Source organism: Papio anubis, chromosome 12 (assembly GCF_008728515.1).
Source record: "Papio anubis isolate 15944 chromosome 12, Panubis1.0, whole genome shotgun sequence".
Lineage (NCBI taxonomy): Eukaryota > Metazoa > Chordata > Mammalia > Primates > Cercopithecidae > Papio > Papio anubis.
In genome coordinates, this window is record NC_044987.1 from 50,549,548 (window position 1) to 50,572,460 (window position 22,913).

The window sequence follows — 22,913 nt, forward strand, 5'->3', positions numbered from 1 at the left end:
AACTCATCTGTCATTTAACCTAAGCGTAGATCCCCATACACTTTTCCTCCATTACTATTTACCTGAAGTTCTTCAGAATAAAATGATTAAGGAAATTGATCTAAACTATTAAGAAAAGTGTTTGATGAGAATATGTGTTTTCCTGAGTATTCTAAAAATAATAATAACCAGTAATAGTAATAACAGTAATGATATTCCTTCACATTTGGTTAGTCATTTGCAGTTCACAGGGTGCTTACATTGTTTCTTTAAATTCATCACACAGATCCTGGGAACTAACAAGAATTTTCATCCTTACTCTGTACGTTAATGAACATCAAAGGTCTCAGAATTTTACCTGTGAACCTTGGTTGCAGAGTTTTGATGCCCCCCAGTAGACTCTTGTAATCAGCATATGAGTTTGAGGGGGTGTGTGTTTAAGGTGCTAGACTGATGGGACCCATAACTAGCGTACTTGACAGTGATAGATATTTAGAATAATAGTAACAAGTGGATATGAAGTAGTTACCATGTCCCAGACACTGCTAAGTGCGTAAAGTGACCAGCCATAGGTTTAACTTATTTTTTATAGACAAGGCAAATAAGCTTAGTTCATTCTCTCTTTTCATGGGGGAGTGTGATGGAAAGTCTGACTCTCATTCAACATGTCCTCATGAAGCTAATCCCATGAAGCTGTCCCGTTTAAACAGATGTCCCAGTTCTGCTGCAGCTTGAAGAATTTTTCAGATGGGATGAATTTTTCTGACTGGCTTGGCTGAGTCCTTCCACATGGCCCCTGCCATGGCAGAGATCTTCCTAATATCCTGCTTTGTTAACCAGTCCCCTGTCTAGGCAGTATTTTCATCTTTGTTGTGTGATGTGTCCTCTATTAACTCAAAATCCCCATTCTCCACTCTTCACTGCCTGACTTACAAGGATAACAGAAAATATCCCTGGGGTTGACTCTCTCTGCCCCCTACATTGGCATCGTATCCTGGAACAATCATTATATAACGGTCCTGGGTTTGCATCCCAGATCAGCTTCTTAGCCAGAGCCTTTTGTATAACCTAAAGCCACTTCACCACTCTGATCTTCAATTTCCTCATCTGTAAAATGAGGATTAAAATGTTGAAGAGAAAAAAGGAGATAATATATGTAAAGGACTTGACATATAGCAAAAAATTCAATAAGATGGCTGCTATTATTGAGATTTTTATTCTGATTCTTAAATCTGTACTCTTTCCATTTTTCTGTGCCATTCTGCCTGTCATATGCCCCCTGACATGAGCTTACTGACATAATTGTCAGAAATAGCACTGTGATTTATAATGGCCTTCAGAGACTGTCTTAAGAATTTAGATGTGCTTCATTGTTAAACGAATCAAATTCAGAATTGAAAAACAGAGCACAAAGCTTTCAATAGCAACCTACTTTTCTGTACTTAAAACAGATTTTTTAAATGAATTTATTAATGATATTTCTGGAATACTGGCATTCAAAGAAGGAAAAATCTGTACTTCAGATCTCTGAATGACTCTGATGGTCATACCTGAAACTGGGATGTTGTGAAAACCAACATTATTCCTTTGTGACAGTGATAAGTAATTTAACTCTTTCTGGGTTGATTTCTCATTAATAAATCGAGGAAACAGGAAAGTAAATGATTATGGAAGTAGGGCTTCAGTTTAAACATCTTAAGTCCTCTGATAGAGCAACACTGTGGGTAGGTCAGCAGACAAGAAATAATAATGAAACACAGTTGTGTATGCGATTTTACAAAGCTTTTTCCTTCCATGATCTTTTCTGAACTCATGACAACCTGGGAGGGGATGAGAGAGAGAATTATCCATTGGACATTTTTCAAGCTTCTTGGACTCCTGTATCATCTGTCACCACTGACCATTATCACATTATGAATCTTCCTCCTCCCCTGCACTCTGTGACATTTCCCTCTGGTTATCTTCATATGTCTGCCCACTCTCATCCACAGTTCCTTGGATGACTTTTCCCTCTTCCTCTAAAATGTTGTTATTCTCTTGGGTTTTACCTTCAGCTTTTTTTCTTCCTTTAATCTCTAAGGGCAATCTCAGTTCACTAAATGATTTCCATTAGCTTTAATTTTGACCTAATTTGGTAGTTCCAGCCCAAATCTGTCTCCTGAGCTCCTGATATCCATCCCACTGTTACTGGACTTCTTAATTTGTATGTCCCCTGGGTACCTCATGCTCATCCTTTGCAAATCCCTCCCAGCCAAGTTTCTGTATCACTTTGTCTGGAGGAATGACAACACTTTCCATCCATTACCTTAGCCCAAATCCTCAGCATCATCCCTTTCTCTTCCTATCCTCATTCAATAATTCACTTAACTCTGTTGATTCTGCCTCCTTAAAAGCTCTCAAATATTCATCCCCATGGCTACTACCTTAGCTCAGACACTCATCATTACTTGCATCCTGCTGCAACAGCATCCTAATAGTTTTTCTTGCTTTTGTTCTCTGCCACCTGCCAAGCCAATCATACCACAGTAAGAATGATCCTTGAAAATGCTTACCTATCTGTGTCCTTACAGACACCTTATTTACACATATAAGATCCTACACCTTATTTACATATATATGCATATGAAGAGAAAGAGTCCATCATTTCCTGTAGCAGGATACACAAAACACTGTCTAATCTAGTCTTTACTGCTTCTCTTCAATTCATCAGTTCTTGACATTCTCAACTCTATTGCTTTGTATGATCCTTATCTAACCATATCTACCTGGAATGAATTCCTTGCGGTTTCTACATTTGTCAAAGTGGTCTCAGGTCTCTATACCTTGTAAAGCAACTCACTCTGCATGCAGCTACCAGCTTCTCTATACTTATGACAACCTACCCAGACAGACTGTGCTCCAGGTCCTGGAGGAGATTTCCTCTGAACTCTTTCTTCTTGGGTTAAGTCCTCTGTTGCAATCTATGCCTTTAGCACTAGTTGCTGAATTACAATTACCAAATTACTTTTCTCTTTCTCACTAGACTCTGCCTTACTTACCTTTTTTATGTCCAGCACCCCACCACCTAAAACAGTAAATACTTAGCACATGGAAAATACTTAGTGTTCTTTGGATAAAATAACATTTTATTGTTGGGAAAACCAAGACAGAGAAAGGCCAAAATCTTCCCATGAGTACACGGTATAGGCAAAACCAGGTTCCCAATCTTCCAATTCTTTCTCCAACTTTTTTATTCTATTGCTATTTCTGTAAAACAGTAGCCTTAAACATAGACCAAAAAGGGGCTTTTATAAACAGTTTAGTTTTAAGTCCATGAAACCTCTGCAAAGAAAACATGACTTGGCGAAGTCAAGAAAATATTCTGCTTAGATATGACTCATCCTTGTGCCACGCTTCTGAGGTTGAGAATGCTGAGCTTTGTCATCCCTGTTTACTCCAGGCTTGCAACGTGTCACCCAAAACTTAAGAATTAGATGGCTCCTTCCTGTTTATGTCTGTTTCCATCTCTAGGAGGTGATGATTTTCAATTGGATTAACTGTTCCTGTGCAAAAATCATTATCCCTTGAGATGGAGTCAGGATAGGGTAAATAGCTCATCCCAAGTATTATCATAGCACTAAAATAAGTGTATGTACTTTCTAGTGATGATAATAGACTTACTAGTTTTTTAGGCACTGTTTTCAGAAATTTGCATACAGTGTTTTATTTACTCTCATATAAGCTTTACCATAAAATAAATTGCAAATACCTACTGTGAGATGTTCTGCTGCTATGAGGCATTTAACAGATTGTTTTTGAATGAAAAAATGTTTCTAGCATTGTGGAGAGTGAGGATGCACACACACACACACACACACACCCCATGCCCTCTGCCCTTAACTTTTATCTAATTGGGCAAATTGGTCTAATATATAAGGAACAATTAGAGACAAAGAGAATTATTTCTTTAACACTTTTGTGCTAGACACTATGTTAAATACTATATATAATTGTGTGGTAGGTGTATTTAAATCTTCACGGGAACCCTATGAGGTTTTCTAGGTGGTCAAGTGTAGACAGAGCCAGAATTTAAGTCTAGCCTGCTTGGCTCTTCCAGTTCCATCACATGACATTTAAACCAAATGAGATCACAAAGGAATGCAGAGGGCAGGGGAGAAGGAATGAAATTGCCAGAAAAGACTTAGTGGGTCCAACATGAAAATGTGATTGGGAATGGATGGGCAGAAAGGAGGGAATTCAGGAGCTGAATTCGAGAATTCAGTGGGAGCGCAGTCTTCAGGACAGGCACCCACAGATAGAACAAAAGGTTACTGACCTATTAGGAAAATGGATCTCATTCCTCTGTATCCAGTATCTGTCATCACTGGGCCTGTGGTTTTTCACCAGATGCTCCTGTGTAATAACTGAGCAGTTATCTTTCAACTTTTATACAATGACTAAAAGGTGAATTTTAAGCCACACATTTCTTGTGTATCCTTCCTCTGGGAAATTATATTTCTAGGAAAGTCATTTTGTACTAGAAATCAATATCTTAAATATCCTACTGGGTGCAACCCACTGCCCTGAAAATGCCATTATTTATTAATCCAACCAGCAGGACTTCATGAAACAGAAGGGATGATGTTGCTAGTGCAGAAACTCTCTCATTGGCAAGTAAGGGCCTGCATTATGGCATACAGAAAACAGGTATACTCTTCTGGACTGGGAACCAGACTACCTAAATTCAGTCCTGGCTTTGCACTAAGTACAGTTATTGAAATATTCTTGAATAAGTGTCTTTACGTTGCAGAACCATTCAATAGTTCTCCTACCTGTGAAATGTCCAAGTTGGAGTAACTCAGAGTATCCTAAGACGTCCTCTTCAAAATCATTTGTTACAGTGTTTGTGAAACAATTGCATATCATATACCCTTCTTGTAGATTGACAGTGCATTAATATCTCTGATGGCCCTGTAGAAAACAAACCAATTCAACACTAATTAATCCAACAGTTAAATAATTATTTGATAAAACATACTCTGGGAAAAATTTCACTGTGTACTCTGCACTGAATAGAAATTTCTGGCAGTTCTGAGAAAATTCAGTTTGCTTTCAAATATGATTTTAGGTTGCCTCTATCATATTCTCAATTGAAGTTACTGACATTTTAAAACTGCACAAGGACTTCATAAAGATACTGTTATATTATCCTGACTGCCTTTTTCTCTTTCCCCAGTGTTCTGGTGCAAATTAAAGTGTTTTACATAACTCTAAAGGTAGTGAAGTGGGAAGAAGAGAAGATATATTGTTTTTGCTTTGTTTGCTGAGTGAACAGTTTGAGGTGTGAGTTAAGGATGCAGATATCCATCCTTCTGGGAGCTTCAGATTGCAGTCTGAACTGATTCTTCAGCACAATCGTCATATTATAACCTCAGTACTCAGTAACAGAGTACTGAGGTGGCCTTTGGATTTGTAGTCTTAAAGTCAAATTATAGAAATATAATTATCTTATCATGAGGGATTGTACCAGGAACTATGCTAGTGAATGGCAGCGTGACAGTCATTAAGATAGGTGCCTGCCCTCAAGGAGATCACAGTCCAGTGAGGGAAACAGATAAAGAACTGCACTATTATAATACAGTTATGTAAATTGTTTGAATTAGGTCACACATGAAGTGCAATGGCAACTTGGAATGAAGTTCTTTGTAAACTATGACTAAAAGATATTTGCAAGTCCCCTTCTTTGATCCAATCAGTGCAGAAAAAAAAGGAAATTCTTCTTGTGTTTGTTTGTGGCTGATTAACTTTCTGTCTCGACCAGCATAATGATCATGATGATGATGAATGAGGAGGCATGATAAGACATTACGAGAGATGGAACAATTTTATTTAATCCATGTTGTAAGATCATCAATCTTCTCTAAACAAGTAGATAACCCACTAATAATAAATGCAAACAATCATTCACTCATATAACTTTCTTAAAAGAATTTTATCAGTGGATGGAGGGTGAGATCCCTCAGTAAAACCCAGAAGCATAGGTACCAGAATTTTTCACTTTGCATCCCCATATGTTACGTACCAAAGCAGCAGAATTTCCCCTAAGGAATTTTGGGTTATTATGAACAGTTAAACAGAAAATGAAACTAAGATCCTGGAGTGAAATGTCCAATTTACAGGTAGCAACCTTGTGAAGCAATGAAGGGATGTGTGTCTTAGGCAAGGCCACCAGCTAGTCAGGGACAGAGGCAAGACCGAGATCTAGGGCTCCTGACTCCCCATTCCAGTGCACTGTATCATGCTCCTTTCTGTGGTATCTCAGGACACTTGTGAATAGTTTCAATTTTCATCTAATGTATTTAACATTTTTCTAAAATAAGTAATTGGGTGGAAGTTTAAAAAGAATCCCTAACTAATACCTTACCTTGTCACAAGAGGACATTCATACATTTCAAATTTATTATATCCAACATAAACATATCCACCAATGATTTTATCATAGAAAACCAAAAAAAAAAAAAACACATGAAAAATTAGGATCATATTACTGATTTCCAGTAATATATTGGAACAGGCCCATGATGAGCAATTGAAAAATTCTGGCCAACAGTCTAATTATCTGCTATTTGATAAAAAATAAATCAAAACAATGGATAATATCACTGTCAGTTTTCTCTCAGACAGATTTCAAGAACCCAAATGCTACGAAGACAGTGAAGTGCTTGAGACTAATGTGAAAGAGACATTGAAATAAGATGAACATTATTTAAACAGCAACCCTATACCATGCCAAACATTTGGTAAATAAATACAATCTCATTGAGTCCTCACAATGACTCTGTAAGATAAGCTCTCGTTTTAAAGCAGATGGATCTTGGCTAATGCCTCTCTAGGCTTTAATTTCCTCATCTATAAAAGACAGATTTTTTTTAACCCTACTCCCTTGTAGGATTCTTGAGTTCTCCCTTGAGAACTCAAGATAATGCCTGTGAAGAACTTAGCAGAGGACCCAGCACCTAGTAGTTGCTATATAAAAATAGTTTTTAACATGATTGTACTCCTCAGTCCCATCATTAAGTTTTACAGAAAGTTGTGTTTTAGAATTTACTTCTGCAACTTTTAGAATGTAGAGAGCAGGTAAGGTGAAACATGAACTTCCAACACCCTCACCTGTAGCTATGTTAACACTTCCAATGACTTTTCTTGATTAAGAAACCATGTCAGAGGCATCCCAAAGTCCTGTGGATTTTATTTGCAAGACCCTTCACTCCTTTAGTAAGGGGATGATCAAAGAATAATTTTTTAGAAGTTTCAAAGTTAAAGCCAGTAGTAAAGAATTAGGGAAACAGAAACAGAAACATTACTGCCAACTCCCCATGTGCAGAGAACAACCTACTAAGGAAATCTTAAGACCAGATGCAGATTAGTAAGGTGTTCCAGAAATGTAAAGAAGTGGAGTTTGCCATCCAGATTTGTTCCATATTAGTTTAACCTTGCTTTCTAATTAGAATAAAAAGTAATGTGAAAGAACAACAAAATTTTATAGAAAAAATCTGCTTCAACCTCACCAAGTTATATTCTCCTTAGCTATGTATTTTTTCAATATACTGAAAACACAGATTGTACTGATATGTACCTATTTGCTTAGAAACAATATAAATTCTATTGGCACAATAATAAAAATAAACCAGTAAAATCCAACCATTTTCCCTGTTCTTTAAATATTCTTCTCATTATTCAAATAAAAGCCTTAATAATGATTACCGATTATAGCCTTGTATTTCTATCTCAGACTTCTTTCCAGAGTCTCAATGAACTGAGTAGCTGTACTAGGATCATCACCATCTAACAACTTCCCAAGGTGGTCAGGGGTAAATGGTACCCCCCTGGGGCATCACAAGGTCAATTATGACATTTATGTGAATCAAAATGCTGCAAGGGGTGAGTCTCAGTGCACCACAGATGCTCCCTTAGTGTCATGTTCAATTAATGTAAAGCTTGTGATGATTCTAAGAGTTAAAGTGACACTTTTTATTATCTACAGTTTTATTATCTACAGAACAGGAATACTAAGGCCAGACACGGGGGCTCACGCCTGTAATCCCAGCACTTTGGGAGGCTGAGGTAGGCAGATCACGAGGTCAAGAGATTGAGACCATCCTGGCCAACATGGTGAAACCCCATCTCTACTCAAAGTACAAAAATTAGCTGGGCGTGGTGGCGGGCACCTGTAATTCTAGCTACTTGGGAGGCTGAAGCAGGAGAATTGCTTGAATCCAGGAGGCAAAGCTTGCAGTAAGCTGAGATTGCGCCACTGCACTCCAGCCTGGCAACAGAGCAAGACTCCATCTCAAAAAAAAATAGAAATACTAAGTCCAACCTTGCAGGATTATTGTGTATGTTAGAAAAATATTATGTTCCTACTGCCCTACCTGGTACTTATTAGTAATTCAGTAAATGATAGCTATTAGCTATTTACATTATTATCTTTGTAATCTACCTTCTCTTCATCATCTTCTTTAGGTCTCAGTGTAAATCAAAGAGAATAACATTGCTCGTTCCAAAGGACTACCACAAAGACTAAATAGCACAGGCGAAGGTGCTTTGTCAACAACTCTCAGCATTGTGTGTGATTCTTAAAAATAATAATTAACAAACAGACTGGAGCCTCTGGGAAACTCTTTCCAGTAAGCTACAGTACAAATAATAGAGTCTATGATCTTTAAGGAAAACCAAAATTACTCTTCACTTGCAGAACTTTCAGAGACTCTTTCCTTGCAGTCTCCTTACAAATGACTGCCAGTGCCAGGATCTGAAGGTCCATGGGATGCAGCATGCACAGGTAGAGCACAAAAGAGAGGGAGCAGGCAATAAATAACTTACCACTAACCCCTCTGAGTCATGGATGGGTGGGTTTTGTCCTTCACATAGCCTCTGCTAGAACAAAGAAGGGGTATTCATGTATGGTGTCAGATGCAGGGTGATATGGTTTGGCTCTGTGTCCCCACCCAAATCTCATGTTGAATTGTAACCCCCAGTGTTGGAGGTGGGGCCCGGTAGGAGGTGATTGGATCATGGGGACGGTTTCTCGTGAATGGTTTAGCACAATGCTCTTGGTGCTGTTCTCACAGAGTTATCACAAGATCTGGTTATTTAAAAGTGAGTGGCACCTCCCCTGACCCCTTGCTCCTCCTCTGGCCTTGTAAGATGAACCTGCTTCCCACTCTCCTTCTGCCTTGGTTGTAAGTTTCCTGAGGTTTCCCTAGAAGCTGAGCAGATGCCAGCATCATGCTTTCTCTATCGTCTGTGGAGCTGTGAGCCAATTAATTCTCTTGTCTTAATAAATTACCCAGTCTCAGGTATTTCCTTATAGCAATGTGAGAATGGACTAATACACAGGCCAAAAAAAAAAAAAAAAAATAGAACTTATTCTTAAGTATAGTTATAATCAAAGACCCTTTTTTATTGGTGGGAAATACTTTTTCCCACTCTTGACTTTCCCTTCCCTGCGGAAGACAATCCCTGATCATTCTACATAAGCGATAGAATGAATTAACAGATTGTAAAGTTAAGGTGCAGAAATTGGACATATATAACCTAATCCTCTGTCTTGGGAGTAGCCTGAATCACTCCAGTTTTTAGTGGTTCCATAATCAGCCCTTTGTTTCTTATTTTGAGAAACAGACATTTTAGACTGAATAGAATTTCCGCCACCATCCCCAACCTACTCCTCCAACACAAACTCACATCAACATCCACCTTTAATCTAGCTTTGACTCTCAACTCTCCATGTTTTTGTACTTTTCCTCCAAATGTAGGCACTCTTCAAAGTTCAAGCTGGCTGCGGTGGCTCACACCTATAATCCCAGCACTTTAGAAGGCTGAGGTGGCGGATCACCTGAGGTTGGGAGTTCAAGACCAGCCTGGCCAACATGGTGAAACCCCATCTCTACTAAAAATACAAAAATTAGCCTGTATTACAGGTATAGTGGTGCATACCTGTAATCCCAGCTATTCCAGAGACTGAGGCAGGAGAATTACTTGAACCCAGAAGGCAGAGGTTGCAGTGAGCCAAGATCCTGCCACTGCTCTCCAGCCTGGGCAACGGTGAGACTCCGTCTCAAAAAGGAAAAAAACAAAAAAAAGCACAGTTCAGCCCCCATCCTTCCCCTCTCTTTCATTACACTCTCTTGAACATTTCTTCTAATTTCACCGTATGTCAGTAATTATTAAGTTTGACTACATATAAAAAGCCCAAAAATACCAAAATAGCCATGATTTACACAAGAAGTTACTTTCTTTCTCATATATAAGAAGCATCAGGGTAGGCTCTTCAGGGTGAGTATGGCAGCTCTACAGATTTACCAAGGACCTCCAGGTTCCTTCCAGTACTCTTATCTGCCATTCTTAGGGTGTGGTCTTTGTCTTTAGTGTTCAGTTTGGCTGCTGAAGTGCCAGACATCATTTCCTTTGCGAAAAGCAAATGGCATGGAAGATAAATATGACCTCTTCTTTTGAAGAAGACTTTCTGGAAGTACCATATACCCCTACTGCTTACATTTCATGTGTCAGGTTATAGTATCATGGATATAGCTAGATGCAAAGAAATATAGTCTTTTAGCTACATGGCAAAGTACCTGGTTAAAACTTGGAATTCTGTTAATTTGAGAGAGAAAGATAAATGGCCAAACATGGCTTCCATGATCAACTGTGGACCAATAACTTAAATCTGTCTCTAGCCCCAACCTGATCCTAAGTGTAAATTCTCATTTCCAGCCACCTGCTTGATTTCTCCACTAACACCACATCCAAAACAAAGTGCTTTCATTGAATCTCATGCCTAAAGGAATAAAAAGCTACTGTGTACCTCAAGGCAGTTGATACGCACAACAGGAACAGTGAGATTATGTGAGTAATGCTCCCTTCACATGCAGAATGACAAATTTGAAAGCCCTGATCAGGCTTCCATCTACTTTTCCAGGCAGATTTCCCCGCTACACACCCAAGCAAACCCGCTAGACTCCAGAGATTCTGGACAATACATAATTTCCTAAACCAAGTGCATTCTTTTGTAAGTTGATGCCTTTGTTCATTCTGTTTCCTCAACCTCCAAGGCTTTTATTTTCATCTTTCTTTGGCCAACTTCTTTCATTTCTAGGCTTGCAACAAATACTACCTATTCCATGAAGCCTTGTCTTGTTCCCCATCATTGGAATTAATATTACTTCTTCCATTTATTCAGCAGCATGTTGTTCATCATTCCCTTATGCATCTTTTACAGTATGTCTTGCCCTGTATTTGTGCACATGACTATCTGCCATGCTAGACAAGCATCTCGTTGATGGAGGGGGCCAGATTTTGCTCATACACACAAACACACACACACACACACACACACACACACACACACACACACGGTATCTAGCACTGTTTTTTATGGGGAGTAGGTAGTTAATTCATGTATGCTGGGCAAATGGAAGTTAACATGAAAGTAGAAGCTTTAATTAGTCAGTCAACCTCTGAGGGCTAATGATGTGATCCTCCTCTCTGGGAGAAAAGATGCCCTCCAGAGGCAGAAATACAGTGGCAAGTTCAGACACGTAACACAAACAGATCTGGGTTCAATTCCTAATTTTCCTTTACATGCTAGGTGAACTTGATGTCTGTGAACCTTATCTTTTTAAACTTGTAAAATAGGTAGAATGGTAACAAATTTACAGTGCTCTTTTTATTCAGTGCCAATGTATATAAAGTGCCTATTGTAGTGGTTGACCAATAGCAGGCATTCAATAACTGTTAGTTTCCTTCCTCACTTTCTACTCCTCTTGCATGCCATACTAACAGATAGTAGGTAGACTAGGGCATCTTTGCCTGAAAAAAATACATAACATGTATTTTCATGTTGTATGTCTATAAAGATTGACATAAGGCAATAAAATAAAAGTTTTTTAAATAAAAAATTGTTAAAATTTCTGACAGTTTTATCAAAACAACACTAAGGAATTATTTAAAGTGAGTAAGAAGATGTATTAAATGTGTTAGATTCTGAAAGCAAAAGTTGAGAGGAATGAGAGAGACAGAACAGCAAAGAAATATAAAATCCCAGTGGGAGATTTTGGACTAAGTAAGGGACTACAACTAAAGCCAATTTGCAGAAATTATGAACTATAAGACTTTATCAAGAAATTACAGAAACCCACATGTCTGTGGATTATCAAACAAATTACTTCACTTGAATACATATTTCTCTGCCTATTTTATAGATTCCATATTCTCCTCCTTCTTGGAGTTGGTAACTCCATCTTCTCTAACTGATGAAATCAAATTGAAAAAGGCCCCTTGTGGATATTCCTTCTTGCCAGAATTGATCTAAATCTGTCCTAGGCAATAAGCCTCTTCCTTGACAAACAGTCTGCCTTGATTAACTTCACAAGTTAGTTCCCTTAGAGCGCTCACCCATCTGTAAAACAGGAAATCCTCCTCCCCACCACCCCAGATTACCAGTCTGTAGGGCATTTCTTCAAAACCTAATACCTGCTTTCTTTTTGGCAAATTTGACGGGAATCAAGTATTCATTTTACTTAATTATTCCACTGCCAGTTGCTGTTATGCCTAAAACTCAAAGATGAAACACTTACAAGCAACATAAGCCTGTTTGCAGATTTCACTTATCTATCATTTCTAACCTTTGATTCAAGACAGGAAGCACACTGGCCAAGTGTATTGCCATGATGTAGAGCCTAGAGAATTAATAATTCTTGGCAGTTTGTGTCAAATATCCCTGCTAAAATTGGAGGTAATGAGAAGTTCCTAAAGACAGATGAGATCTCAACTTTAAAGGTATCGCCCCAAACTTAGGTTACAGAACATTTTCCCTTTGCTCTGTGGTTAACTCCTAGTACCATCAAAAGCAGCCTGGGGTCTTGCAGAACAGGAACCTGTCATCTCATCACCCCGTCATTCAGAGTAGACTGCCCTTGTTTTTCTCTACAGATTGTACATGCTTTTATTGTTGCATTTAACAAACCAAACAGAAAGAATTTGCTTACAGTACTTTTTTGCCTATTAGTCTCATAAATTGTGTGAAGGCAGAGATACCATCTTGTTCATCTTTTACCTTCAGCACTGAACACACTATTTGGAGTTCTTAAGAAACACTTAAGAAATACTGGGGCCCAGGTGAGAAGAGAAAACAGAGAACAAGTAAAGGGACATAGGCCAATTCCAAGGTGGTCCCCAGACAACTATTATAATCATGGATGTTGAGATTGTGGAATGGAAAAAAGCAGTCATAGCTTTATATTATGGGCTGATAATTAGAGTTCTGGATCTTGCTGGTTTGAAGCACCACTGACCAGCGATCAGTTAGACAGCCTGAATGCCTTTTACCTCTGGTTCCTTGTCTAATCATCTTCCCCGCATCATCCCAGCTTGCCTTCCACTGGATGCTGACTTTTGTAGCAATAATTAATGTGGCTGAGTTTCTCTCATGCTTTCCTGCCCAATTTATATGCTTCTAGCAGAGCTGATTGGCCAACTTCAGGTTTCCCAATTACTTCCTTATCAAAGCCCAGCTTTTGCTAACCTGCAAAAAACGGTATCGGGCTAGGTACAGTGGCTCATGCCTGTAATCCCAGCACTTTGGGAGGCTGAGACAAGAGGATCACTTGAGTCCAAAAGTTCTAGACCAGCCTGGGCAACATGGCAAAACCCCACCTCTACAAAAAAGACAAAAATTAGCTGGCAGTTGTGGTGCACACCTGTGGTCCCAGCTACACAGGAGGCTGAGATGGGAGGATCACTTGAACCCAGGAGGTAGAGGTTGCAGTGAGTCAAGATCACACCACTGCACTCCAGCCTGGGTGACAGAGTGAAACCCCATCTCAAAAAAAAAAAAAGAAAGAAAAAGGACAAAACTGAAAATATGTATATATCAAATAGAAATCTCTCATTCTTTTTTTCTTCTCAGTAGAAACGTTTCCCCACCTGTCAAATTGCCCTCAGTCCATACACATGTTTTGCTGAATGTGCTGTTGATTTCCTCCTGGGAACTTTCTCTTGTTCTCTATGAATGTATCAAACTTCGAACAAGATTTCTCTTCTTCCAAGGAACCACCTTCTGCTTATTAATACAAACAGCCTCTGAGCAGAAAGAAGTCTTCTCCTCAAAACACGTGCCATAAATAGCTATTGAATTCTGTTGAGTGGCTGTGGTTACTCCTGTGAGGACTAATCACAGTTCCATCCTGCAGAGTTCCTGTAATTAGACTTTAGGACACCCTGGTGTTACTCTGGTAATCTCAAGGAGATTTGTTAAATTTGCTAAAAATGCTCCAAGCCATCAAGCTTTCATTTGGGAAACAAATAGATGTCTGTGAGATTGGAAATGGTTGTGAGATTGGAAACAGGTTTAGAGATGTCATGGTATCAATAAAAGAAGAGAAGATGTTCTTCATTTACAGTGTTTGGGAACTAAGTACTAGATTGAAGAGTTTCAAGCTCTGATTTAAGTAGACCCAAAATTCTTCTTAGGGACCTGAGGGATGCTCTACAGTTGGAGTGGAACAGAAACCAGAAATTCTGTTTTCCCTGTCTGCAATCACATGTTTTATTTTTATATTTCTAGAAGCTTCCTTTCGAAGAAAAAAAAAATGATTTATTCTGGTAATAAAATTTTCAAAACATTGCCCATAGATTTTGGTGAGAGAAACAGACAGACTGACAAACAGATAGGTATTGGCCAAAGTAAATATCTGAGACCTCTGTCTGTCCATCCTATTGCCACTACTCTAACCAAACCATCATCATTTGGATTGCTACCTTTCACCACTACCTGGGATCTCAGCATCCTGTCTTGCCCAATCTATGGTTCTCCTATCCATTCTCCACCCTAAAGCCAGAAAGATCTGTTTTCAATGTAAATCTGATCATCTCACATCTGTTTAAAATCCCCAATGGCTTCCCATTACTCTAAAAAAAGAAAGTATCCTTCATAAGACCTACAGGATTCTCCATGACCTGGCTTCTCCTTCCCTCTGGTCTCATCTTGGAATGTCCCGGACATTGATCTTCTTTCAGGTTTGCTGCCTGCCGTTTCCCATTGCAGAGCCTCTGCCTGTGCAGCTCCCTCTGCCCACCCTCCTGCTCCTGCTGTGCTCAGATTAGACAGCAGCTCCTCTTGGAAGCCTTCCCAACCTGGTCCCTCCAGAATAGTTTCCATTTCTCTCCACGGTATACTCTCATGGATTACTTGCCCATCTGCTTTTTATGATGTGTTGTACTGGTAATTATTTCTTCTGCATCTGTTTTGTCTCTAAATTCCAAAAGTGCCTTGTTTCTCTTTTCACACTGTATCCCCAAATACCTAACATCATGCATGGCACATAATGAGCATTTATTGAATATGACTGAAGCCATGATTGCATGGTTTCAGGCATCTAAAAGTTACACTGTATTGACTATTTTCAGAGCAGTCCTATAGTCTCTGACTGCTTTACCAACTGGAAAGAGAGTACTGTGGAGTAGAGCAAGACCCATTGCCCAGTCAGTCCAGCCCACATGGAGCATCTTCTGCTCCAAGCTCACATAGTATTTATTGACAATAGAACCACTAGTCCCAGATCTGGCACTGAGGAATGACCAGGTAAATATTGTTAGATAGATCAATATTAAAATAAATGCAAATTTGTACTAAATCATTACTGCATCCCATAAAAGTCGAGTTGAAACATAGGTTTCTGTGCTGATACATATTATTATTGCAATTTTTCGTTTATCTATATACCAGCCTCCCTGATATAGGAGTTTTACATATGTTACCTCGATGAATTCAAACAATATCTATTCAGGCAGGATTAGTCTAATTTACAGAGTAGGAAACAGAATTTAAGAACCTTGTCTATAGCCACAGAGCAAGTAAATAGCAAAACAAGTGTTCCCAGGTCTTACAAATATTTTCCATTATCCTGTTGCCAAACATGTTGCCAGTGTTCAATAAATTAATGAATGAATATATGGATGACTTACACTAGGTGCATGGAAAAATGTTGCACCTTGAAAACTTAAGTGCTAAAGTTTAAAGACTATAGGCCCGGTGTGGTGGTTCACTCCTGTAATCCCAGCACTTTGGGAGACCAAGGCAGGAGGACTGCTTGAACCTAGGGCTTCAAGACCAACCTAGGCCAACAAAGCAAGACCTAGCCTCTACAAAACATAAAAACATTAGCCAGACATGGTTACTACTCAACTACTCAGGAGGTTAAGGCAAAGATCCCTTGAGCCCCAGAGTTTGAGTTTGCAGTGAGCTATGATTGCGCCACTGCACTCCAACTTGGGTGACAGAGCGAGACTCCATCTCACACACACACACAAAAGACTGTGCTATTGGCATACAATACTAATAATATTCACATAAACTATAAATACTAAAAGTATAAACATAATGTACTGGATCTCTTTAGGTTTTTCCCTCTAAATTTCTGAACTATTGGCAAATGCTGGGGACATATTCTACAGACATTTTATTCAATTAAATGAGCTACTGAACAGAACCTTACCGTGTGAAAGTCAGACTGCAGCACAGTATTTGAGCTATCAGCCCTTTTTGAACAGTCACTGAGGAAAGAGTACTAAAAGTGTTTGCAAAAATGTGTACAAGAAGGAAAGAGAATGATGGGGTGATTCTAAATGACTTACAATATATAACAGCACAGCAACAGCAGCAGCAAACACATACACATACACACACACACACACACACACACACACAGACACACACAGTGCTTACTTCTTTCTTTATTTCAGGTACTGATCTGAGGGCTTTTCATCTATAATTCATTAATCTTCACAACAACTTGTGAGATAGTTCCTACCATGTTTAATTGAATCTAGGTTGTCCTTAATTGTAAGATGTACCCTATGTGTTACCAAGAAAGGAAAAATTCTGCCAATTAAATTATGAGATGGCATTGATGGTGGAGAAACATCCTGATTTTAGACATAAAAAATTTTTTAAATCTTTAAGTTGATGAAATACAATATTTTAATCCCATTTTACAGATGGGGAAACTTCAAGAGACCAAACAAGATGAGGCAGTTTTCTGAAGTTCAGACAGTTTGTGTTCTGAATTTAGTTCAGTTCAATTTAGCCTGGTTTTATGAGCACCTTTTCCTCTTTGCAAGGGATACAGAGGTAAGTAAGACTCCACCTAACTCTGATGAGTCAAGAAATCTAGAAGGAAAGATAGACCTGCAGATGAATCAACTGAAATGTAGCCTGCTAAGCACAAGAATAAGAGCGCATACAAGGTTGCAATGTGGCACAGAGAGTGAAAGAAATAGCCCTATCTAGATAGATTCAGGAAGGATTCCCAGAGAAAGTCATGGTTTTCAAAGAATGAAAGTTGCAGAATTCTTTTATAATAATCAATACTTCTACTTTCATAACAATGTTAGAAAAAATTCAAAAAGAATTTGATTTGCACTGTATAAATTGTGGTCATGTGTGTCTGAAAGAAGAAAAGCTGTTCAGTGGTCCAACTCATGTGCATGTTTCCAATGAGACTTAGGAAGTGGGAGAGGCTGAAGGAAGGAAGCTGAGCCCTCAAGAATATGAGATTACTATTATTACAGAGGAGGCTTCCATTAAGAACATGGCTGAAAGATAAGGCTGCTCAGTAGGGAGGGGTGGGCAGGTGTGCTACCACTCCTCTACTAGTAAATCGTGATGAATCGTCTCTCCATTCACCAACTTCTTTAGAGACTTCCTAGGAGCACTACAATCCCTGAGCAGCACCCTATACTAATTCCTAACACAGCACATATCAGACTCAACTGTAACTGTATTTACAGCCTTTGCACTGGTTGTTCCATCCTAGAGCACTCTTCCCTCAGATGCCTGCATATCTAACTCCCTCACCTCCTTCAAGCCTTGCCTCAAACATCTCTTTTTCAGCGAGCCCTACCTTAAAAAAACACCCCATTTAAAAATGCAGCCTTCACTGCCACCGTAGTCCTACTCTATCTCAGAATCCTGATCTCCCTTACCATGCTCTATTTTTAACTTTTTCCATAGCAACAATCAACTCCTAACCTATCATACTATTTGCCTATTTATTATGTTTATTGTTTTTTGCCTATCTCCTCTTACTAGAATATAAAATCCATGAAGGCAGGAATTTTTATCTGTTTTTATTCACTGATAGATCCCAAGCTCCTAGAACCATCATTGACACATAGTAAATGCTTAAAAGTATTTGCTGAATGAAAATGAGTAAGTGAGTGGCCAAATCAATGTACCTTCTTACCCATATTCCCAACCAAACATCAAGCTGTGCAACTGTAGAAAGAAAGCCTTTGCTGAGTCCCAACAAACAATAGAGTGCCTGGCACATAGTAGATACTATGAAAATAATGTCACATTTAATATTTAAATGAATATTATCTCATTTCCATATGTGGGAGTTTGATTACATTCTGAACTCGATGCTTTTGCCTGGGTGAGTAAGGAACCATATGTCCTCTCTATCTCTAGTCAACAGGTGATATTGGGAAACTTTATAGGCATATGAGATTTAGAAGGGTGAGTTCCCTAATATCAGGTCTTCTCCTGCTACCATACAGCCTATAGTTTCCATCCAGTTTTCAGAAAAATCATAGGTAAAATAACAAACTCAGTATTGGGGCAGGCAAAGTGATTGCCCAACTTTCTGATATTGTGGTGTGTAAATTTCATTACTTATCCTGATAAGCTACTATGATGGTACTAAGGATTTGGAGGAGTGATTTCAGATGCTCTTGAATGTCTTTCTCCCATTTTTCATATACTCATGAGTAAAATGAGCTTTATCCAGCACCTCCGCTGAGCTAGGGACCGTACTAGCTTTATCATTTGTGAAGAGTGCTACTGGTTAGCAGAGGTAGACTTAATTTGTTTATACTCCAGTGAGTAACACTAGAACCAGGGTATAGAATTTGTAGGGGAAACAAATTAGATTTTTTAGACTCAATTAACAAATATTGAGTACCTACTGGATTCTAAAAGCTCTCATGTGTAATTCTCATAAGGACCCTGTTGGACAGGGATTCTTGCCCCTCATTTTGCATATACGGAAGCCCAGATACAAAGATATGAAGTAATTTGCTGAAACTCATACTGCAGCTTAAAATAGCGAGCTAATATTTGAATCCAGGACGATCTGAGTTTCCCATCTCATGATCTTTACATGAGTCATGCATATATAAACTTAAATGTTTTAATGATAATTGTGTATTAGCAATAATAAAATTCCATGCCAGGGTATTTCTTCTTTTTCCCACCCCAAGTTTACTAACTAATGGCAGTAAGATACTGAAAGGTGAATATCAAAGCTTGATCTACATTTTCAGCTCAATTCAGAAATAAAAGACCATAATCGGGGCTGTGTCAGTCTCTCTGAAATATCTCAGTTAACATATCTCAATTGCCTAATACACAGACCCAGAACATAAGAGCTCTTGAAAGTGTCATAAAACCTGGGCTGTTCATCCAAGCCATCTTCCTCTTACCCACATTTCATTTTTTGAGCAGCCAGCTGATGGCATTTGGGGGAAAGGAAAATGATTTTAAGATGATTAATCTTTGCAGCCTCACCCAGCCCTGAAACCTGAAATGCCATTCACTGTGGTCCAGTGAGTTCTGGCTCTGCATAAGTTCAGATTTGCCTCTGTTTCCCTCAGATAAGAGACTTATCAGTCAACACTGGAGGGTCAACCAATCTGATAGACTGCCAGGACAGCCTGAAAGAGAAGGTGGGCTCAAGTGGGCCCCATCTCAGGAGACTCTGATGATGAGTTGTCCAAAATGATCAACATGCAAGCCTCCGGACATGTGAAATCTGCTCATATCACGTCTCTTGGGGAATCGGGAGCATTGAGGACTTAAGAGAGAGAAAGAGACAGTTGTTCCTCTGGAAGTTATGCTTCTTCCTTGATTATAATCAAAAAGCTATAGCTGCAGAGAGGCCCAAGCTGTAAGGACCTCTGGTTAGTGTCCAATTAGTTCTATCTGCAGTCATAACAGTGATTGCCTGATTTTTAGTAACAATAGAAATGGACATTTCCCAACACCCTCAAAACATAGAAGCAGTCTATTGTAATAAGAACAGTATCTTTAAAGAATACAAATCTGCTTTATAAGGTTGATTAAATGGTATAACCCATGTGATACAATCCATGAAACATAATAAATCTTCCCTTTGACAGAATGAGAATAATGCCTACATTTTGGAAGCTATCTTTTGGGTCACAGTTGAATATATCCTAGAGAAATGCAGTTGGTCTATTAATTATTATAGAAGCTGAAGCCCATGGAGGTTAAGTACCTTACTCACATAGTGAATTATGTTGAAGCCAGGACTAGAAATCTGCACTCCTCACTCCATCTAAACTTCTTTTTACTTCCAGGGTGCCTTCTCTGTTATCAAAACACATATTCACTAAATGCATGAGTGGGCGAGTGATTGTTTTTAAGAAGATAATACAAATAGAAAAATGTGATTTTTATAAAATAAGAGCAACTAAAGTTTAGATATCTCTCCTCCCAGTATCCTTTCCCATACCCCTCTAGTGAGAAAATGTTTTGAAGAAGTTTACTACATATGCATTTTTATGTCACATTTGAAAAATCACCATCCGTATTTCATCCCCCTTCCAGTACTTGTGGGACACTTGCTCATCTTTAGAGTAGAGAAAAGGTGAAATAAAGGAACTTCTGTTTTGCCAGTTATTATGTGAAATGCTCTTCCTTATATCATCTCATTGAATTTCTGCAAATATGTGAGATGTAGGAATGATAAACCTCATTTTATAGATAAAACTGAAGTTCAGATTACTCCACTTATTTTCTGAATGACAATCAGCTAGAAAGAGTGGACAGACTTAACCGTGTGTTTCTTCACTCCAACATCTATGCTTCTTGCACTGTTCATATGTGCTTACCTTGACAATGTGAAAATGGTTCTTACGTGTCCAAGCCAGGCACAGTGGGATGGAGCAGAGAGCAGACTTTATTTTCTGTTGCTATTGTTCTTTCTCTTGCTGCATAGAAAGGGGAGGACCAGGTCTCCTCTAATCAAGCAGAGGCCTCAACTTCAAGAAATGAAGGAAATTGAGTCAAAGCACTCTGTTCCTTTGGTCTTAATGTTGTCAGAGAAACAAAGGCCTCCCTAGACCAAACAAGTTCACAGCACAGAAAGGAATAATATGCTGATTCATTTGTTCATTTATAAATCCATCTGTGAAAATTCTGTGCTGAGGCTTGATCTGGGAGCCCCTGATGTTGTTTCTGATGTAGTAAAGGAGATGAGACATATTTTCACTCAAGACTAGAAGTTGTAGGCTTCCCAGAGAGGTAAAAGAGCAGAGTGATTTGAAATTTTAGAGAAGGAAAGGGCTGCTTCTTCTGTATCTCAGCTTCTTTATCCTAAAATCGGGAAAACTATATTTATCACATAAGGTTTTTGTGAGAATTAGAATTAAAACCTTAAGTTCTTAAGTTCTTTATCTACAAAGTAAAAATAATCATACCTATATCTCAAACTATTTACAGGGATTCAATGAGATGGAATTACATAAATGTACTTTGCACACAACCTGGCCAATAACAGGCACTCAGTGGGTTATTGTTGTTGTTGCTGAGTAGTTGTTTTATTCCAAAGAATCTTTGACAGAATCCTCAAACTGGTGGCCCTTGTCTTTTACCTGTCCTCTATTAAAGCTGCATGTTGTTTCTTGTCCTGTTTTAGCTTTACATTACTGCTATGACAAATTTGTTTCCTCCATTTTCAAATCTTAGCAATGGCACTCAAGTCCTTTTCATGTTTCATCTCTATTCTGCCTTTCTCTTCTAGTTTTAAGGACACATGTGATTAGATTGGGCCCACCCACATAATCTAGGATAATCTCCCCATCTCAAGACCCTTGACCTTAATCACATCCACAAATGGCCTTTGCCACATAAGGCTCTAGAGATTAAGGTTCTCTTTGGAGAACCATTATTCTTCCTACCACAGTCTGCCCTCTGACCCCCAAAGATTCATCTTTTCACATAACTACAGAGTGTAATTCTACTAAGCTTCCCCCCACTGTATAACCAGGATCCCTTTCCTACAGTTTCCAATAACATGCTTCTCATTTCCATTTGAGCTATCACCCTCAGCATTCTCCAAGTCCAGATTTCTCTAAGAAGTTTTTAAAGCTTCCCTGGAAATATCCTTAAAGTCTGTATTTCTGCAAATCTCTTCTTAGAATCAATCTAGGTTTTTTTCCTATCGTGTTCCTCAACATTCTTCTAGCCTCTGCCTACTTCCCAATTCAAAAGCTATTTCTACACTTTTAGGTATTTGTTACATATACTTCTGGTACCAAAGTTGGTATTAGTTTTCTATTGCTGCCATAACAAATTATCACAGACCTAATGACTTAAAACAATACAAATTTATTATCTTATAGTTCTGTATGTCTGGTACAGATCTCACCAGAATAAAATAAAGCTTTCAGCAGTCTGTAGCCCTTCTGGAGGCTCAATAGGAGAATCATTTCCTGCTCATTCAGGTCATCATATGGTTGTAGCACTAAGGTGCCTGGTTTTTTTTTTTTTTTTTTTGCCATTTTCATTCCCTTTAGCATGAGACGGAGTCTCGCTCTGTTGCCCAGGCTGGAGTGCAGTGGCTGGATCTCAGCTCACTGCAAGCTCCGCATCCCAGGTTTACACCATTCTCCTGCCTCAGCCTCCCGAGTAGCTGGGACTGTAGGCGCCCACCACCACACCTGGCTAATTTTTTGTATTTTTTAGTAGAGACGGGATTTCACCATGTTAGCCAGGATGGTCTCGATCTCCTGACCTCGGTATCCACCTGTCTCGGCCTCCCAAAGTGCTGGGATTACAGGTTTGAGCCACCGCACCCGGCTGGTTTTTT

The 22,913-nt window shown here is 38.9% G+C and overlaps 1 protein-coding gene and 1 long non-coding RNA gene across 32 annotated transcripts in view; one reads left to right on the forward strand and one right to left on the reverse strand.

The window, feature by feature from the left end:
• The window catches only part of LOC103877780, an 80,104-nt gene extending 72,296 nt beyond the window's left edge, over positions 1–7,808 (reverse strand). For all 8 annotated transcript variants that reach the window (XR_004177635.1, XR_004177637.1, XR_004177639.1 and 5 more), the window contains exons 1-2: positions 7,723–7,808; positions 4,791–4,929 (exon numbers count right to left, since the gene is read on the reverse strand). This is a non-coding gene — a long non-coding RNA (uncharacterized LOC103877780). The remainder of the gene's footprint in view (positions 1–4,790; positions 4,930–7,722) is intronic.
• Positions 1–22,913, forward strand: part of DLG2 (discs large MAGUK scaffold protein 2) — a 2,166,350-nt gene that overhangs the window by 2,048,978 nt on the left and 94,459 nt on the right. The window lies entirely within an intron of this gene.